We start from the raw sequence: 6,000 nt of genomic DNA on the forward strand, positions 1-6,000 counted from the left end.
TGAAGGCCTGCACCCCCCCCCTGAAGGCCTGCACCTCCCCCGAAGGCCTGTCCCCCCTTGAAGGCCTGTGCCCTCCCTGGAAGGCCTGTCCCCCCCCAACAGCCTGTCATCCCCCCCCCGAAGGCCTGCCTGTCCCTCACCCCTTCCACAAGGTCTGCCTGCCCGCCCCACCCTGAAGGCCTGCTGCCCCCCCCACTACCTCAAAAGACCGCTCGGCCCCACCACCACGAAGCACTGCTTATTCCCCCGGCCTCCCCGCTTCATTTCCCTGGGGAAACAGCCTGCAGCAAGATCGCGCGATATCAGCGATCTTTGCTTGCTTCGGCTGTTTCCTCCGCCACGGTCCCGACCCTCCTCTGACGTCAGAGGAGGGGCGGGACCGTGGCGGAGAAACAGCCAAAGCAGGCAAAGATCGCTGGTATCGCGTGATCTTGCTGCAGGCTGTTTCCAGACGCGACACCCGGCGCAGGGGGGGGAGAACCGGACCGGACCGGACCAGGAGCACCCCTTCAGGGCTTGGCACCCGGGGCGGACCGCCCCCCATGCCCCTCCCTTGGTACGCCACTGCTTATATATATAGTTCTCTTCCAACATAGCCATGTATAAAGTGGCCAAAGATGGAGCCAATGAGGCCCCCATCGCTATCCCATGCACCTGGAGGTAAAACTGGTGGTTGAACCAAAAATAACTTTTTTTCAAGACCAAGTAGGCTAGTTCCATCAAAAAGGATACCGGAATATTAGATCTTACTTTCTGTCTCTCAAAGACTCCTTGTAACAACTCCAAGGCCTTGTCTGTAGGGATCATGGTATATAATGATGTGACGTCCAACGTAACAAAGAGCCAGGTAGATTCAACACCCTGGATCTCCACTAACATTTCCAGCATATGAGTAGTGTCTTTTACTCGAGATGTGATATCCATCACTTCTTTTTGCAAAAAAATGTCCAAAAACTTAGAGAGAGGTTCCAAAGGTGAGTCTCGCATGGAGACTATGGGGCGACCAGGGGGGCTTCTCAAATTTTTATGGATTTTAGGGAGGAAATAAATTTTTGGGGTTACATAAAATTTAGGATTTAGGAAAACAGCCTCCCTAAGGGTGATTAATTTTTCTTTATATGCTTTTGATATTACATTAGAGATGGTACTCTTCAATTCTCCCACAGGATCCTCCTGAAGTAGCTGGTAATGGCGAACATTCTTTAACTGACGGTAAGCTTCCTGGATATAATCATTCTCAGATAGTACAACTGTGGCTCCTCCCTTGTCAGCCCTCATAATAATCCACGACTTATCATTCTTTAAGTTGATTAATGCTTGCCATTCTTCATAACTCAGATTATATTCAGGGTGGGCATCAGCCATACTCCTTTCTAATTTCTCCACATCCGCCAATATCAAATCCCGAAACGTACTCAGATTCAGGTGTAAAACTGTAGAAGGCATTCAGCCAGATCTCCGGGAGATTAAGGTGCCATCATCCTTCGGACTATGGTCCATAAAGAACATTTTCAGATGGAGTTTCCTCAAGAGACTAAATATAGACAGGTGTGTTTCAAAGGCATCATATTTTTTACTTGGAACAAATCCTAGGCCCAGATTCAAGAGCAATTCTTGAGGCTCTGTCAAAGGTCTTCCAGATAAATTCACTACAGCTGATTGTTCCTTTGTTGAGATCTCGTTACGGGACCCTGCATAGGCCCCTGCTGCATCTGAAATCCCACTCGTCTGGGGCCTCGTGATTTCTGTCTTCCACGTTGTCCCCGTGCCTGTTGAAAACCCCCCTGTCCTTGTTGTCCTCTATTGGTCAACCGGCCTCTATTCTGTCCACTGCTCGCACTCTAATCTGTGGATAACTGATCTTCATCAAATGCCTGTTTATTCCCTTGTGTCATATTCCCTTTGAATAACCACAAATATACCTGGTTATTCATATAGTCGCTTTCATCACGTTTGTATTTTTTAATCTTATTCTGTTTAATGGTGTCTCGATATAATTCCATCTTCTGCTTATGGTCACCCTCCAGGGATTCGAAATCCATACCTACTGGACATGCCAGTTTAATAATATTCTTCAACTCTGATATATTCTTTTTCAATTCCATTTCCAATGCAGTGATTTGTTCTATGATGAGCAACATCAAATCCATACTGTATTTATTTAGAATTGCACACCATTTATCCTTGAACTGTTGATCTTGATTGAACAAGGATGGGCCTTTTTGGATTCTCAAGCCACGTGGTATCATAGCTGTAGACACATATTGTGCCAAAGTATTGGCGTGTAACTCAGCCCTAATCAGCTTCTTATCCTGGACCTCAAGTTCATACCATGATGGTAGAGTTGAAACAGATGTAGCCCCCTCATATAGAATGGGTCTGTTAAGTAACTCCGTCCGTTTTTCCTCTGAAAAACTGAACAATTCTTTTGTGGTTTGTGCTTGAGCCATCTACCTAACTTTATTCACACACAATCAGTGCTGGAAATTAGCATTTAGAAAACAGTGCTGCTTATCTGCAGATAAATAAAATTATTAACATAAGCTTATATAGCTGCATAAATATGTTTCAGTTTATATTAAGCATCCTCTAGATGGCAGCAGAATACTGAGCTCTCAATACACAAAAGCTTTCCATGGCAGTAAGAGTCATTAAAGCACTCTTACTAGCTCAGAAAGCTGTCCTCCTAATACAGAAAAGGGTTCTCGGTGGCTGCTGCCAATTGTCATAGCAGCCACCAAGAACCCAATGCAAATGCATCACTAGGAGCTCATTAGTATTTAAATGAGTTCTCCTAGTGATGCACAAAAGGGAATGCCCACCCCACCCCAGCACCAAATGGTGCAGTAATTTTCTGACAGTAAGGAGCTGCGGGTAGCTGCTGTGCATGTGTTGTGTGAGCCCAAAATAAAACCAAAAAAGTCTTTTGCAGTTGAGCTGGCAGGGCAGCTGGCTCAGCTACAAAGGGCGTTTTTGGTTTTATTTTTATGGGCTCAGCAGTTGTGCATATGTTGTGTGCTCACTGCTCACACAACAGAGTCCATTAAAATAAAATTTAAAAAAGTCTCCCCCCTTGTCCCCCCTCCAGCCAAGGCCCCCCACCCAAAAGACAAACCTGGTGGTCTAGTGGGCTGGACTAGGTCTGCTCGGACCCCCAGCTCAAAGACCCGCAGCTGAGAACCCCCATACAGACACTCCCTGTACCTTGAGTAGAAAAGATCAGCAGGAGGGATGCCCACTCCCTCCTGCCTCTGCGCCCACCTCTTCAAAATGGCAGCCCTGCCCCTCCTGGTGCATCATGGGATGCACTGGGAAAGGCCAAAGGCCGTGATTGGCTCAGGTGCCTTAGGACCCTCCCATCCTTCTACAGCTTTGGGGAGTCCTTCAGGCTCAGCTGATCAGAGATTGCCCTGCTGCAATCAGCTGAACCGGCAGGTAGGAAGAGCAGAGGCAGGAATTGGTAGGCAAGAGGAGGAGCTGTGCTAGCAATTGCTCTTCTAAGCAAGCGCCAGGCACAGTTCCTCCCCCTTTTACCAAGCTGCTCCACACGAATAGCATGCATATATTTTGTATGCTATTTGTGCCGAGCAACACTCATCTGATTGGGGCTCGGGGGGGGAGGAGCTGTGCCTGCTGCTTTGCTTTTCTGATCTTCTGAGAAGGCACCAGGCATAGTTCCTCCACTCTTTTACCGGGCTACTCAGCACAGTTAGCATGCATATGATTTGTATGCTATTGTGCTGAGCATAGCCCAGTAAAAGAAAATCGCTACCATCCCAGTTTTACTTGCCAGGTTACCCAGAGCTTTGTGCATCCTGTTCTCTCTCTGCCCCCCACCCAACAGTGTTTTACCATTTTTGGTTGTGCAAAATATCAGTACAAGATCCCTCTGCAGTGACTGCATCATCATCCTGTCTTTTCTAAAATGCAGCCATCATGGAATAGCAGAATGTCTAAAGCCATCAGCAAAGGATAGCTCAAACCTACTGGCTCTAATCCGCCAATTATACAACAAGCTTTTTCGTTATTAATTTACTTTATTTCCCTGTTTTTTCCACATCATGCCTTCCCTCTTTGGTTTTCTTATATTGATGGGGTGTAATTAGAATTGCATTAAACTTACTCTGTTGTTTTCCTAGTTGGATAAGGAATTTACTTTATTGCATTGTGATTCTATTTTCATGTCAAGATTTATGCTTGTAAAATTTGAAGAAATAAATAAAAATAAAGAATAAAAAAAGAAAAATCAAACCTACTGGCTGGTCTTGTATTACCAAATATCAAGAGTAAGGTAGCGACTAGTGCTGCCCAATTCAGGGGAAAAAATTTTGATTCGATTTGATTAGATTCAGCCTATCGAATTGGTTTTTTGATTCGATTCGATTTTCCTGCCCAATTAGGTGTTTTTTTCAAACATCCTGGTGGGTTTATTTTATAGCCTCTTCACCCCCTTTGCCTTCTCCTAACCACACTGGCGCTGTGGTGTAAACAAAATAAACAAACAAAAAAGACTTTTCCTCTCTTTGTTAAATCCTAGCTCACGTTTGCGGTCTAACACCAGCTCTGGCAGGATACACGTTTCAAATCTGACATATTGTAATCACAAAACAGAAAATAAAATTAGTTTTTCTACCTTTTGTTGCCTGATCATTATTCAAATCTTGTTGATCCCAGGCTCTGGTAGTCTTCTGATAACTTGATTGCCAGGATCTCCTTCTTCTTTCTCTGTGCTAACCATCCATCTGCCATCCCTGTCCTCCCCTTCCATTTCCCTTCCCTCTCCAGAGGTTTGGCATCTATCCTTTTTTCGTCTCCCTCCACAGATCCACCTTTTCTTAACTACCCTTTCATCCAGCATCTATCCCTCCTTCCCCACCACTCCAGGATCCATCATCCCTTTCTGTAACTTTCATTCCTAAATCTCATGATCCATCATCTCTCTCCCTCTCCTCTATTTTCAGAACCATTATTTCTTCCCCCCCAAAGTCCAGCATATGCGCGTCTCTTTGAACCCCCCCTTCACTCCCTCCCTCAGTGTACCTCTATACCAGGGCCCCCCTCAACTGAAGGCCTGTCCCTCCCTTGAAGGTCTGCATCCCACCTCTGAAGGCCTGTCCCCCCTTGAAGGCCTGCAACCCCCCGAAGGCCTGCCTGCCTCTCCCCTCCCTTGAAGGTCTGTCCCCCCCTGAAGGCCTGCCCCCCCTTGAAGGCCTGCATCCCACCCCTGAAGGCCTGCCTGCATCCCACTCCAAAGGCTTGCCTGTCCCCCTTAAAGGCCTGCCCCCCTTTCCCCCGGAAGGCCTGTCTCCCCATCGGAAGGACTGTCCCACCCTTGAAGGCCTGCATCCCACCCCTGAGGGCCTGCCTGCATCCCATCCCCAAAGGCCTGCCTGTCCCCCTTAAAGGCCTTTACCCCCCTGAAAGGCCTGTCTCCCCACCTGGAAGGCCTGTCTCCCCCTTGAAGGCCTGCATCCCACCCCAAAGGCCTGCCTGTCCCCCTTAAAGGCCTGCCCCCCCAGAAGGCCTGTCTCCCCCCCTGGAAGGCCTGTCCCCCCCTTGAAGGCCTACATCCCACCCCTGAAGGCCTGCCTGCATTCCTCCCCCAAAGGCCTGCCTGCCCCCTTAAAGGCCTGTCCCCCCCCCCCCCCGGAAGGCCTGTCTCCCCCTTGAAGGCCTGCATCTCCCCCGAAAGCCTGTCTCCCCCCTTGAAGGCCTGCATCCCCCCGAAGGCCTGTCACCCCTTTTGAAGGCCTGAATCCCCCCCCCCCCGAAGGCCTGCCTGTCCCCCTGAAAGGCCTGTCTTCCCCCTCTGGAAGACCTGTCCCCCCTGAAGGCCTGTCCCCCCTTTGAATGCCTGCATCCCCCCCCGAAGGCCTATCTCCCTCCCTTGAAGGCCAGCATCCCCCGCGAAGGCCTGTCCCCCCCTTGAAGTCCTGCATCCCCCACGAAGGCCTGCATCCCCTCTGAAGGCCTATCCCTCCCCTTGAAGGCCTGCATCTC

At 48.7% G+C, this 6,000-nt stretch overlaps 1 protein-coding gene across 1 annotated transcript in view; it reads right to left on the reverse strand.

The window, feature by feature from the left end:
- CD83 (CD83 molecule) overlaps window positions 1–3,223 on the reverse strand; it is a 40,009-nt gene extending 36,786 nt beyond the window's left edge. The window contains exon 1 of the mRNA XM_033930246.1: window positions 3,205–3,223. The gene's annotated coding sequence lies outside the window, so the exon portion shown is untranslated. The remainder of the gene's footprint in view (window positions 1–3,204) is intronic.
- Between the last annotated feature and the right edge of the window lie 2,777 nt (window positions 3,224–6,000).

Source organism: Geotrypetes seraphini, chromosome 2, assembly GCF_902459505.1.
Source record: "Geotrypetes seraphini chromosome 2, aGeoSer1.1, whole genome shotgun sequence".
NCBI classification, from domain to species: Eukaryota; Metazoa; Chordata; class Amphibia; order Gymnophiona; family Dermophiidae; genus Geotrypetes; species Geotrypetes seraphini.